Raw genomic sequence first — 15,391 nt, forward strand, 5'->3', positions numbered from 1 at the left:
TACGCAGCATGGAACAGGATGGAACGATGTCACAAAAGCTTGTAAACATTATAACTGCAAGAGATGAAGTCCACCATCAGGGACAGGCAGACATTGTTGTAGCAAATGTAACACAGGGTCCACTTTTATTTGTTGTAGCAATATTGGAGTGGGGGTTGCAATCATTTCTCTCTGCTCCGATATTAGTTGAAAAAGCACCTTTAGAGAATTGTAAAATAATGCATCCAATGTTCAGCCCGACTGCAAATTATCTTCCGTCCCCTACTGCACTTTGAACTGTGTGCTTGTTAAAGCTACTTTGAACCCGTGTCATTACGCTACAGTGCATTTTGTCTCTACTCTTTTAAAAGGGTGGGCTTTGCTCTCTTTGGAATTGAATAGCAAGAGTCCTGTGGTCCTGCCGAGGGGAGAAGGACTGAGTCCCAAACACATGGCCTTTTCAAAGGTCAGATTTAATTTTTTATTTTCACGATAATGAGGCTTCTCCCCTTTTTGAAATCAGGAGAGCTGCATTTTATTTGCACTTTCTTCACTTCTCGTCTGAAATTACATTTAAAGCAGGGGTTATGGGGGGGGGGAAGGGGAGCTACCAGCTGTTAATTTTGAAAGGAGTTATTGAAACGACTAAAAATTTGCACCACTGACCTCTCCCCATTTATTGTATTCTGTATTTTGGCTTTTGTTTACTTTGCAGAGTTTTTTTAAATACTCAGCCAGTCTTTGAGGTAATAACAGTATCCTAAGCAGAAGGTAAGATGATTATTATATCCTTCCTCGTTCTCCTTCTCTTCCTCCTGGCCATTTTTCTTGCCTTTCACTCTTATAATAGACATAATATTCCACACAGCAAGGAATCAGTATAATACAATGAGCTAATGTGAGATGAGCCAGGCAATTTGCTCACAGTCCTATTTCCATCATATCTGGGGACTGCAAGACTCAAGGCTTCCTTTTTTCTGCACAGCTCAGTACATCAAATGACCCCAGCAGTATTAAAATAAGGAAAACCCTGAGCAAGAAAAGCCTCTCTGAAGACAAGCTCACTTGTTAATATGCAGCAACATGAAAGGCTTTCTCTTCTCCTATACAACTATAGCAGTGTGTGTGTGTGTGTGTGTGTGTGTGTGTGTGTGTGTGTGTAAATTGCAGGGGGCTCATTGGCATAAATCTTGGCTGCGACCTCTGAGGTAAACGGGATTTACATTACTTTCTGACAAGAATTAAATGAAGGCCTTGTGACTATATGAACAGCCTTCGAGACTGCAACAGATGGGCATGAATGTGCTCCCTAGGCAAACTATCAGTGACATCTGTGTCCCCCAAATTCTGGTGGTCTCAGCCAATTAACAGGCAAAATGAGGGAAAGGGGAGGGGGACCAAGTGGGGCTGGTCCTACCCTACCCCCTTAGCAAAGCTGGAGCAGAACTACTTGTGTTTAGAAAAAAGATCAAAAATAGTCTGGAGCAATGAGGAAATTGTTTGCAGAAACGATAGAGATAAGCTTGGGGGGAGGCGAGGAATAAGCTTTATTAGATGTTAGTTCAGGACCAAGTTCCCTTTATAAAACAAATCCCCCCCACCCCACCACAATAACTTTCAATGAACTCTAAATTTACAGAAATGTAGATAAGGTACAGAATTTAGTTTGGTAGGTCCAAGTACAGGTAGGTACACAGCAAAAAATCTTGATTCTTCGATTGCCCTACAGTTTGCAGATTTTCTGCACTCCCATATGCATCTAGTATGTTTCCAGAACATGGGTCCAGTTGTTGTGGATCCTGATTTGACATGTATACTGAGCTTCTCTTTATGACATGGGTGCCTAGCCTATGGTCCCAGGGCTGCATGTGGTCAATGAAAAGCTTGGGAGGTGACCCCTAGAAACTCCTGTAGAAGTTGCCACTACTGGGGGAAATAATCAGACAGATGAATGTACTTGAATAATTGAACTTACCTTTAATTTTATTTAAATTACAGTAAGTTAACTTTGGGTCCTTGACCCACCAAATTCTGTCCTGGTCTCACATACCTTTTTGGAATATGGCCTCTGGCATGGCCCTCAAAGGCCAAGAATTACTCTTGCCCCTCAAAAATTAGGGCTTCAGCATTATAACATGATTCTTCCTCCTATTCACCCACAATTATTATTTATTAAGTGATGTACAGTGGGGGATTGTTGCGGTGGGACAAAAGAGCAAGGAACCAGGAAACAGGAAGAAGGAAACATATTCGGGCCGTTCCATAGCACACAGGGAACGCTTAGCCAATGAACAATGAAAACCACCAAGGATTACCATATATGGCAAACTTTATGTACTAATGAATATTAAGTGACCATGTGACCTATTGTCACGCGATTTGTAACTCAATAAAAGGGAGTCGTGGAGACCGTTAGCTCTTCTCTTCGGGTTCTCTCTCTCTACTTCCCCCACCAAGAGAAAGCATTTGTGTCTGTGTCATTCTTTGGGGACGAGGACCCGCCGGGTCAGTCGGACCTGGTGCATTTGTCCCAGTATTGTGGCGCTCACCTCTCATCATGGACGGGACCAGACAACGGCCACAGGGGATAAGTAATACTTCGATCATGTTCAGTTTTACTAAGGAATCTGAGTTTCTGTACATGAATCCAGTTCCAAAATAAGGAAGCAGTCAATTTCAGAATATTTTTCCACGTGAGAGGGAAAATTATATACTACTGTATATCATGACTTGATCTATCAGCACTTATCTTTGGGACAAAAACATCAACAACAAACACCACACAGCTTGAATGTAAAACTTCATACTATTATATGCACCTGTACGCTCAAACATATGTACATGAACATATTTGCTAGGCATTCTAAGAGATGTAAAAAAAAGTGTTTTTTTAAATGCTGCATTTGAAGCCTTGGTCAAGAAATGTGTTTGCAGTCTTCTGAGGCCTAGCATGATTTTTGGTTATGTAACCAAGGAGATAAGAGCTGTATCTACACCATCCATGCACTATGATCCTAATGAAATTCTACCCCCTACACTCTTTATTTAACTAAAAGTGACAGATTTCCTAATGAGTCATTCAGTTTCATATCTAGCTTTACCCTTACTGTACAATCCTTTGCATACTTACAGGGAGTAAGTCACACTGAGCCCAAAAGGGCTTTAAAATAAATATGCTTAAGCAGGTTAGCCCTGTAAAACAACAAAAATGCTTATTGGAAATCCTAATCAGTTAGCAATGTGTATATACTGTTGATTTCTATGAGGCTAATTATAATTAGCCCCAACCAATCCACTGCAGGATGAAGACCTCTTCATTGGATCACATGAAGACCTCTTCATTGGATGGCTATTGATCATAATCTAACATGTTGATCCAGAGTGGCTTGGTAGATACTAACTAGACAGATGTATTAGCCTCATGAGGACTAGTGTGCTGCAGCGATCAAGGTGCCCACTGCTAGTCCAGCACCTTGATAATTGCAGCACACTAGTTCTCATGAGGCTAATACAGATAATATACAGTGGACAGAATATCATATACATCTTTTCTTGGGATTAAGTCACACATTCCAATGAACTTTACTCTTAAACTATTTGCATAGGATTGCAGACGTAATTTTAAAAAGCATATAAAGTAAATCCCAAATTATATTTTACTTTTGAATATATTATGCAGAGCCAGTTTGGTCAAGTGGTTAAGGCTAGAACCAAGGAGTCTGTGAGTTCTAGTCCCACTTTAGGCATGAAAGCTGGCTGGGTGACCTTGGGCCAGTCACTCTCTCTCAGCCCAATTCACCTTACAGGGTGGTTGTTGTGGGGAAAAGAGGAGGAGGAGGGTATATTAGCTATGTTGGCTGCCTTGAGTTATTTATAAAAAAAAATAAAAAAAATAAAGGCGGGATAGAAAATAAATAAAAATAATATTTTCTTTAATAGAGACTACCAGTACTTGATGCCTTACAAATCTGTCTACATTTTAGGAATTATGCAAACTACAGTCTAACGGGGAAGAATACTTAATATATATCAAAGTCTGTAATATGAATTTTGATGTAGGTGGAGAAGTGGGGCAGATGATCTGTAGCCCCAGATTCCCAGCTTTCATTAAAAAAAAAAAAGTCAGTCTTAAAATACAAGGTAAAAAGTGCAGGTATTATTCTGATGCTTCCCTCTTCACATATGTAACTGCTTATAACAAAACAAAACAAAAAAAAATATGCATTAAGTGTAACTTGTCTTTTGCCCAAAGAGTTGGAAATCCTGTTTTCCTTGGAACGGAGAGTAGGACAATCAGCAAGATGCTCAGAGTAGGTAGAATATGTTATTATGTCTGCATGCTACCTCAAACCTGCATGACATTTTGCCCTCCAAATGACATGTGCCTAAGCTCCAAAATTCCCTGGCCTGTTTTCCTACACATCTGGAGGATGCCATACTGGGGGATTCTGGTCTACATTATCTGCACTACGTTACTCCTTGGTCTGAAGGGGACGCGGTGGCACTGCGGGTTAAACCACTGAGCTGCTGAGCTTGCCGATTGGCGGTTCAAATCCGCATGACGGGGTGAGCTCCCGTTGCTAGTCCCAGCTCCTGCCAACCTAGCAGTTCGAAAACATGCAAATGTGAGTAGATTAATAGGTACCGCTTTGGCAGGCAGGTAATGGCGTTCTGTTTAGTCATGCCGGCCACATGACCACGGAAGTGTCTACGGACAAACGCCGGCTCTTCGGCTTTGAAACGGAGATGAGCACCGCCCCCTAGAGTCGGACACAACTGGACTTAATGTCAAGGGAAACCTTTACCTTTTACTACTCCTTGGTCTATAGCAATATAGAGTGGCAAAGTATTAAATACACATTTCTAATAGAAAAATGAAGAAGAATGGAATTTTGGAGCCGAAACTGTGCTGTGCATGACAGTAACAACAACAGAAACTATAGCAAACATAGTAGTAATTACTCAGAAATATTCAAATTTAATTTTGAAATTGAATTTGAATCTCATAAATATTAAAAGCACTCCACATACTTCTTTTATTTCCAATTAACCAATTGGTTCTCCTCCAAGTGGATTACCCCTAATAAAAAGACAAGCTTGAGTGAGCTAAGATAGAACCATTATTATTCTAGATCAGAGCTTCACTCAGTGGCATCTGCAGGGGAAACAAAATAGGCACAATGGCAATTGTGGCACTGCAATCAAAGCCCTGCCCCTTTGTACTTAATTTTTTAATGCTTTCTAATTATTGTAACAAATATTTAATAGCACAGCCATGAATAAAGGAAAAAAACCCCAAGAACCCCATAAAGAAAGTTATGTACTATGTAAAATTGAACAAAATTTTCAAAATAACATTGGATTAATACTGCATATAAAAGTAATCTTAACTGTCATTGGAATTGGTCAATTCCAATGAAAATGATCAATAATGAACAAAAATAGCCAATATAGTAAGAACCATCAATCAGAATACGCAATATGCATTTCTGTCAAATTTAGAAGGTCTGTCTTTATTAAGACCAAACAGGAAAACATCTAACATTTTTAAAACCTTTACAGAAACCTGAACTTCAGATAGAGTACAAATTCATGTGCAGAATTATAATCCATAAACGGTTTCCAAATTAAATTAAATCCCACAACAGACTTAATTTGTAAATGCGAATTTTTTAAAAATTTGGATGCGTACTCCCAAAATTTAGTTTACATTCTTCTAGAGAAGGGATTATGTGTAATTTCTTGTAAAAAGCATAAAGTATCCTGGAAACTGTTATCATATTTAAAGCCAACTCTGTATACTTTGAAGAGATATAAGGTTTGGCGATATTTAGCAGAAAAACAGCTGGCAGGAAAGAGAAATCAGCCTTTAAGATTTGTTTCATTCTGTAATAAATCATCATTCAGAATTGTTGGGTTTAATGACATTGCCACCAATATGAAGAAATGACAATCTCCTGGTGGATTGTTTCTTCATATTGGTGGGAATGTAATTAAACTCAGCATTTCTAGTAATTTTTGGAATATGAATTATCTATTTTGGCAACACCGAGGTAATATATCAATGATAAAACATCTTATGCCAGTATTTGTTTTCCAAATGTAGTATTAGTGGCACATTTCAACTGACATTCCCCTTGTTGCATACTGATTGCCCTGTGTAAACTTTGCATCCATTTGATCATGCAATCATCTTTCACTTGTTCAGTTTCTTTTTCAATAACAACTTATAAATAAGACCCAACAGATGTTCTGAATTTGGTGTTACAATTCTGAGGAGAGAATGTCAAAAGATTCACCCTTGTTTTCAAGGATTAAGTCTTGCAACATATCTGAATTGTTCTCTCTCCACTGATCAAATTGTTTTATATGTTCACTTCATGGAAATAGATATTTAATATTGGTGCAAGAGGTGATAGGTCTGGATTTATCCTCTCTCTCTCTTTATCCTTTAATTTTAGTACACTGCTTATAACAGGTTAATCTCTTGTAGAAAGTACCTTTCTTTTATACCCAACCAAAGATATTTGTACAAGCCTTCTGGGAATCCAGCTGCTTCAACAGAAGCAATCTAGCCAGAAAGTGATATGATTCAAAGTATGATCTAAATTAACCAAATAAAATTGGTTATTTGTCTTTGCCATTTGCTTAATACCTTTTCTTCAATTTTTTTTGGAACCATTTGAAACTAAAACATTCATTTTTACTGGAGATAGTCTTCCTAATCAGGACAAGTTTAACTTTGTCCCCCTTAAAGCATCTGCCATTATCTTGATCCAAATCTGTGAGTTAAATATCTTTATTATAGTTTATTAAGAAAAATTCTCAGGTACAATATTAGCTTAACTAATATTAAATTTTGTTATCGGCTGCAGATGTTGCTTTTCTTCTTCAGATAGATTTTATGTGATCATTTGCAACCTCTTTTTGTTCATCCAATATCCTCATACTGAACCACACTATTGTACATGTTCCATGATTAATTCTACTCTTGGTATTTGTGATGCAAATACAAAAGGGTGGGGCTTCAAATGCAATGCTGTGATTGCTCTCTCACCTGTTTTGATCCCCCTGCTGCAGATGCTGCTGGGTGTACAGGCTGTTGCCTCAAGGAACTACTCTCTGAGTCTAGGGTTTGGTCACTCCAGAGGCTCTTCAAAAGTTTCTGCCTAATCATAATTTTTAAAAATGAGAATGAGGAAAATATTAAATATATGAAAAATAATCTGTATGTCATTCCCATTTATTTATTTTTACATTGGCTTTTCCTACTTCCTTGTCTTGGCTTTTCCTTCTTGTTGGAATGCCCCTTTCCAAGTATGCTACCCAGAGGCCAGTACAGTCCTCCACCTCAAAAGACTTATGGCCTCCCCTGTTCCAGGCAGTTTTTATGTGCTAACATATCCAGATCAAGTGTGCATCTGTCTATTTAGTGAGCCCATTTGGGTTCCTAGGCCCTGCTTGGGATAAATTTAGGCTTGGGTGGCAAATTTAAAGCATACCCACTTTTCTTGTGTGATGAATTATTCTATTCATGAGCCCCACATTCTAACTATCCTCTGTATGCAACTCCATTCAGGCAGGAGGATTCTGTGGCCAAAGGCAGAATCTGAAAGAAGTCACATTTAGGAACAAAAGCACCTGTTGTTTTCCATGACTAATGTTCTTGAAAGTACAAGTTTGGACTGTTCCTCTCTAAATATGGCCATCTCAAAACTACGCTACATGTGGAAGAGATGATCAGCATTAAGAGCAATAAATTTAAGAAGCTCATTAAAAAGACATAATGAATTTGGTACACTACATATTTCTAGATCAAAGATACCTTTGAAGTGACCAAATTCCAATCCATGAACAACTGAAACTGTTTCCTTTTTGTTCTGATCTTACTTGGTGGTGTCCAATAAAATAGAAGTTAAGGAAATTGTTGTTATCTGAATATGGTCAGAAGAAGTCATCAGTGAATGACAGCCTTGTCCCCAACAACAATTGGCAAAATCATTAGGAAGGCAAGGCCAAGTGATGCAAGGAATGAGTTTTTTTCCAGCTAATCTTGTCATTCAGCTGTTGTCACCCACAACTCCCATCCACTTGCTGTGTGAAACCAGCTTAGTCTTTGTCAATGTTAACAGACTTTCTCATTCATGAATATGTATCATCAGCCCACATGTCTACAGAGACAAACTCTTCAAAACTGCAATTAAAAAAAAAAAAGAAACCCTCACCAGCCAACCAGCCACCAAAACCCTAAGCTACTGGATTGAGAGACCTGAAATGCTAGTAAGTAATGTGAGCTCACGCTTTTGAAATTAACCAGAGGAACTGTTTTAAACCTTTCTTTAGAGCTTGATGAGGCCTATAGAATATTTCTTCATGTGCAAATGTGCCAAACCTGCACAATCTCTCAGGGGAAAAGAAACAATTATGCATTTTAGGGATCTAGTACCTTTCATGTATTTCAGATGGTTTTCCAGATGCACTGTGCAGGTATCAAATATTCACATCTGTGTCTAAAATTAACAGGGCCTTATCTTTAAAGTGGCAAGACACAAACATCAAAATTTCCGCAGAACAAATTTGGAGAATTTTTCTTATGACAAAAGATTCCTGGCACATGTTTACTTGATTGCAGAACAGCTATGAGCTGTGAAAGCATTTTTTTAAAGTCAATGTTTGATTTCAAAATTTTAATATGCTTCAGATTCAAATATAAGGAGTTAAAGTCTGTCAAGTATGCTTTTGTATTTGGGATTAATTAATAATATGGTTTCAACCTAAAATTTGAAGACTAATTTTTATTTTTGCACTTTTATAAGTGACACTGATACTTTTCAAAACCTTGTTTTTTTTATTTTGATCCCCTGCATTAAAAAAAGGAGAGAGAGATATAACAGTAACAAACACAGCATTTCTGCAGAAACAACACCTTAAGTCTCCTCAATAAAAAGAGGAAATAACATTTCATCTGCTATATTTTATTACCTTGTCAGTCAAAATTTGGGGTACTATTTAGGCCACTGTATAATATGCTACACTTTCAGCCTATGGAATCTGACTTCACAAATGGATTCAAATAAAGCAAATAATGTAATAGAACAAAGAAAATAACAGACAAGTTCTTGTTCCCTTTATATAGGCATAGGTCTGGGAACAGGATATATTTAAATTATATTGTAGTCTGTAAAATCTTTGGAGCATGCATCTATCTTCTTATGATTTTGCAAAGAAGTATGCATATTCCTAGCCCCACATAAATAAGTTCCATATCATACAAAAAGCATGCACACAAACATATGCAACAACTTATATCTTGTTTAGTACGTCATAAAGTACCTGCATTATTCGTGGTATTTCCCCCTTTCAGAGGAACAACAGAAAGGATGTAACTCTGTGGTAGAGCACCTGCTTTGGATTCAGAGGATACCAGGGACAATATACAATGTCTCCAAAAGCCAGGTAGCAGCTTGAGTGTAGTCCTCTGAATGAAAGATAATGCAGCTGCTTGTACAGCTGATTCCACAGGAAACAATATGGAAGCAGTCACTTATACATATCTACCTTCTTGGAAAAGTATGGAGATCTAGGGAGTAGGGAACAATATGTACTCCATATTGGAGAAAACTGTATCACGAAAGGGGTTTTCTTGAATTTATGACTGGGAAGATTTGAAATGGGATTTCCAGCTTTTAGTTCTAGCCTGTGCACTACAGATTATTATTGACCCAGCATATTCTACTGTGTTTACTCAGAAGACAATTCTGTATATTCAGTGGTGCATGTTTCTGGTAACTTTTGTTAGGTTTTTTTTAAAAAAACTGGTCTCTTCCAGATATTAGGCCACAATTCCAGTTGTCCCTCCAGTCAAGTGGGGGTTGGATATCAGCTTATTACAGACACAAATGGGAAAAAGTTATAAATTTAAATTAGATCTGGGTGGCAAAAATTGAGAGCACCGCTGGATGACAGCAAAGAGAAATAGAAAACTCTAAATCTTTGCTGCCACCTACTGGTTTAGAATATGTGGTCCAGATGTGGCAATCCTAGCACAAACTAGAATTTCTGTCGTTAAGAACTTTCAAAGATGCTTTTCATGGTGAATCAATTCACCCTAAGCTGTATGTTACTATTATTCTAATTGGGTAAAATAGAACAAAACAAACAAAAAAACTACAACTAAATTTTGCTCTACTTAATCTCTGAAGAAAATATTATATCTCACAAAAGAGATATCTCATTACATAGGGTTGTAGACGTAATTATGCAATAATGGAATTTATTTATTTTAAAAGACTGATAATAGCCACCCATTTTGTATTACAAATGTGGCAGCATATCAAACAGTAAAAACCAAAAACAAGAAACCCTATAAAAGTCTACATAATACTCGTGGTAGCACTCTCGATACATCTATACATTATTATACTATGCTCCAGCCTCAACCTATCCCAATGCTTGTGGGAAAAGCCAGCAATTTAAGGCCTCCTGGAAGACAAGGAGGGTGGGGGCCTGCTGAATCTCTGGGGGAAGAGTGTTCCACAGGGCAGGGGCAGCTACAGGGAATACGCACTTCCTAGGTCCCGCTGGATGAAAAGATTTTAAGAAAAGGGTCCTGGAGTGCGCCCACCCTATCTGACCTGGTGGGATGGGAAGATACCCTCAGGGAGAGGCAGTCCTGCAAGTAGCCTGGTCCCATGCCATTTAGGGCTTTAAAGGTAATAGAATTGCCCTGGAAAGAAACTGGAGGCCAGTGAAGCCCATGGCAGTAGCACGGGAATATGGGCAAAACATGAAACGCCCATAATTGTGCATGATGCTTTATTCTGGACTAGTTGTAGTTTCTGGATGGTCTTCAAGGGCAGCCCCATGTAGAACGCACTGCAGTAATCCAATCTGGAAGTGACCAGGGCATGAGTGACTGTGAGCAATGCCTAATACAGTCGGGTCTGAAGACGGCCTCTTAAGAAGTGGCATGCCACTGCCTCCTTCAAGGCATGAGGTCCCCAGGTCTCTCCAGAGTAGATGGGGCCAAAACATTTAGACTTGTTTTTTTGCACTGTTTAGGAGGGCAGTTTAAGCTTAAAGCCTTGCTGATGTTTAAAACACCATTTTAAACCCTTAAAGTTCCCCTCCCCATGAACCCAAATTCTGCTAATTTTTACAATGCATCCCTCAATATGTTATGCAAAGCCTAGCGCAGAAGCTGGGCATCTCTGGATGTGTGAGGTGGTAATTCCATGTTGTAATTGTTTGGGTGTCCTGCTTTTCTACCAACTTATCTATGACATAATCAAGCTGGGGTCAAATCCTACATCTTCCACTTCAAGTTTATCAAACTATCTGAAAAGTCAACTATGTTTTTTGTTTCATTTTAAAAAAATGGCTGTTAGAGTTAGCATACAGTCTTGAATTGCAGAACAATGTGCCAGTAAGATGTTGTTGTAGAGTTACAGATACTCTTTTTTTCCTCATTTCGCTACCTCCTTCAGTTTTAATTTTCTTAATACATTGTACCAAATGCACAGCAATGCTATGCTACACTATGATGTGGGGAAATATTTCATTATTAGAGTAAAAGCTGATGGTCAACCAACAGAGTACAGGAGAGATTCAACATGGTTATTGCTCCAGCTTTCAGCAAGAAAGATCATGAGCTGTTTAATGACCACAGCTGCTTCCAAGGACTGCTATATCTAATGTCTATATTATGAGATGGGCCATAAATAACACACTGATTGTCACAGCATTGTCTATCTCCAACAGATTGATTCTCTTCAGACACCAGTGCACTGTTTTGCCATATATTAATTCAATTACTGATACCACTTGGGATATAATTGTAAGTGGCAATCTCATGTTGAATGCATGTTATTTGAAGAAGTTAATAATGGCTGTCAAAGTGCAGTGCATTTTAAAATCATAATAAAAGCAGGTTTGGAATTCAAAACAGTGGTTCCCTCACCTCAGACAACATTGTGTATTCTCACTATACATATGGTGCCATTTAGAGAGTGCAACCATTTGTCTACTGTGTTCAGTCCCATAGTGATTACCTTAGTGGTACAAGCCTGGTGACCTCTACATATTTTAGATTATAACTCTTATAATCCACTGCCCTTAACTATGTTGACTATGGCTGATGGAATTATGTACATAATCTTACTGTATAGTCCAGCACCAGCTCTCTAGGGTCTGACAATATAGTGGATTGAATCTAGGACATTTTGCGCATGAAATAGGTGTTCCAGGATTGATGTACTGATCAACACTATTGTACTCTGCCTGGTAAATGCGATCATCATCTTTTTTCTCCTCTTCCTCAACTCCTGAGCAAACTGCCATGAGGTTTTTATGGATCATTATTTACACAAACTAATTTAATAGATGTGAAGTGCTTTACAGACAATATCTTAGTAATGTTTGCAATATTCTTTTTAAGTTTCTGTAGAAGTTTAAACATTGTCTTCCAAGTTGCTTTCTCTGGGTATCTCTAACTTCAGAATTTAAGCTGATAGCAACTGGATAAAGACTTTGTCTCTAGTTGCACTCTGTTGAAAAATCTGCCACCTGGGGCCACCTGGGCCATTGTTAGTTTTCAGTCACTAAATCAAAAGTATATTATTTTTCTGAGCACATATGTGTGAAGTGCATTTTGTATTATTATTGTACCTATGAATTTGTGGTTTTACAAATGTTATTGTAACTTTAGCTTGAATTGTTACTGCTTTAGAAATGAAAAAATGAAATATATTTCTTCTTCTCTATAATAAATAAAAAATTTAAGGGTTAGAAATTGAAATGGGAACAAATATGAAGAGAATGAAAAGCAAGTGAAAGAGCTTTGTTCAATTAGGAAAATTTCTCATTTAATCTACCATCCTATTCCTGCAGTGGCCAACCAGATGACCTTGGAAATCCAGAGAAGAGCATAAAAACACCAGGTCCCAGTGTTCTTAACCTCAGCAATTTGATAAATCCATCGCTGAGCATGGATCTGAAGACAATTTTGATGTGCACTTTTATCCACTTCATTACCCCACCCCCCTTTGTTGGCCTATTCTTTCAATAGCAAACTACCTATCTTACCCAGCATAGAATTCCCAAAGGGAATTAAACTGATTTCACAGAAAAACCAGCCAACTGGAATCTGACACTTTGCTTCTGGGGCTGAATCCGCAAGGTCTGTCACAGGAACCTCTCTGTGTGGTTCACCAAATCTATTTTCTTCTTAGCCATTTCTGGGCAAGCTGCCAGCAAACTCAGAATAAAGGACTGTTTCTCAGTGTAGAGAATATGACACATATACAGCCCATTCTAGGTTTAATCTTTTGGACCTCCAGTTAAGACTCCAAACAGCCATTGCCACTTATTGTAGTCAATACGGAGCTGAATGCATATCTGAATGAGTCATATATGGTAAAAGAAACATTCTTATGAAGTTCTTAAAGGAAGGAATATAAAAATGAGTAATCTCTGAAGTGGTTGCCTCCATCCTGCCATATACTGTTCTCTATTAGATCTTCATTGTCCTAGGTATCAGTGGAGAATAAATGGTTGAAGCAGGGGATGAGGACAATTAGGTGATGCCTTCAATTTAACACCTCTACTTGAATTTTCTTTTGTACTGAAGAAATTACTAAAGTTTTGGATTATTGAGAAAAAAAACACCTGCTGACGGCTTCACTTCCTGCATTTGCAGTTGAGCAGCTGAGCTAAATCCATCCATCCATCCATCCATCCATCTATCCATCCATCCATGCAATTACTTGGAAAAAACCACAACAGTCTTAGTGGGACTTGTGTGTGCATGCGTGCCTTTGAGTCAATCTTGACTCCTGGTGACTGTGTGGACAGGTCCGTGCAGTTTTCTCAGCAACATTTCCAGAGGTAGTTGGCCACTGCCTTCTTCCTAGGGCTGAGAGAGAGAGTGACTGGCCCAAAGTCACCCAGCCGGCTTTTCAATAAATGCACATAAGATTCGAAGAGTCACTTAAAAAAATAATAATTAAAAAACTGTTTGTTCCACTTTTACTAGGTTTTCATAGGACTGTCTTCACATGGAATCAGAGTTTAGTCTCAGACTACCTTCTTCCCCTCTTCTACTCCCCATTTAATCTCATTTTGGATCAGTGAGATCTTTATGTCACGTCTTTGCTTTAAATCTTTACCCTTGTCATTGCTTGCTAATGTGTGATTGCTTGTATGGCTTCTGTGTGTTGCTCATAAAACATCTCATCTGTCATTCTTACCCTGGACTTTTCTCTGTTCTATGACTCCTCAGTTCTAGTTCTTTCCAAATTTTGAAAAGATTGATAGCTGCAATCTCACTGCTGGGTTTGCCAAAGATTGAGGAAGAGGAAGTTTGTGATGCATCTACAGTTTTTGCCTCTGCTTTTGCTTCACAGCAAATAAGAGGATTTAGTTTTGGATCGACTAAAGAGATTAGGGAAGACCCACAGATCAGCTAGATATGAGCTCACTAATATTCCTAAGGAATATGCAGTGGAGGTGAAGAATAGATTTAAGGGACTGGACTTAGTAGATAGGGTCCTGGAAGAACTCTGGACAGAAGTTCGCAACATTGTTCAGGAGGCAGCAACAAAATACATCCCAAAGAAAGAGAAAACCAATAAGGTAAAATGCCTGTCTGCTGAGACACTAGAAGTAGCCCAAGAAAGAAGGAAAGCAAAAGGTAACAGTGATAGGGGGAGATATGCCCAATTAAATGCAAAATTCCAGAGGTTAGCCAGAAGAGATAAGGAATTATTTTTAAACAAGCAATGCGTGGAAGTGGAAGAAGACAATAGAATAGGAAGGACAAGAGACCTCTTCCAGAAAATTAGAAACATCGGAGGTAAATTCCAGGCAAAAATGGGTATGATCAAAAACAAAGATGTCAAGGACCTAACAGAAGAAGAAGAGATCAAGAAAAGGTGGCAAGAATATACAGAAGACCTGTATAGGAAGGATAACAATATCGGGGATAGCTTTGACGGTGTGGTCAGGGAGCTAGAGCCAGACATCCTGAAGAGTGAGGTTGAATGGGCCTTAAGAAGCATTGCTAGTAACAAGGCAGCAGGAGACGACGGCATCCCAGCTGAACTGTTCAAAATCTTGCAAGATGATGCTGTCAAGGTAATGCATGCTATATGCCAGCAAATTTGGAAAACACAAGAATGGCCATCAGACTGGAAAAAATCAACTTATATCCCATACCAAAAAAGAATGTTCAAGCTATCAAACAGTGGCACTCATTTCACATGCCAGTAAGGTAATGCTCAAGATCCTGCAAAGTAGACTTCAGCAATTCATGGAGCGAGAATTGCCAGATGTGCAAGCTGGGTTTAGAAAAGGCAGAGGAACTAGGGACCAAATTGCCAATATCTGATGGATAATGGAAAAAGCCAGGGAGTTT

General features: G+C 38.5%; 1 long non-coding RNA gene across 1 annotated transcript; it reads left to right on the forward strand.

Annotated features, from left to right (window-relative positions):
- Positions 1-247: 247 nt before the first annotated feature.
- On the forward strand, positions 248-7,204 carry LOC134502136 (uncharacterized). Its single transcript, XR_010068415.1, has 2 exons — positions 248-750; positions 7,060-7,204. It is a non-coding gene; the product is annotated as an uncharacterized LOC134502136 (long non-coding RNA).
- The last annotated feature ends 8,187 nt before the right edge of the window (positions 7,205-15,391 follow it).

The sequence above is a fragment of the Candoia aspera genome, chromosome 8 (assembly GCF_035149785.1).
Source record: "Candoia aspera isolate rCanAsp1 chromosome 8, rCanAsp1.hap2, whole genome shotgun sequence".
Classification (NCBI taxonomy): domain Eukaryota; kingdom Metazoa; phylum Chordata; class Lepidosauria; order Squamata; family Boidae; genus Candoia; species Candoia aspera.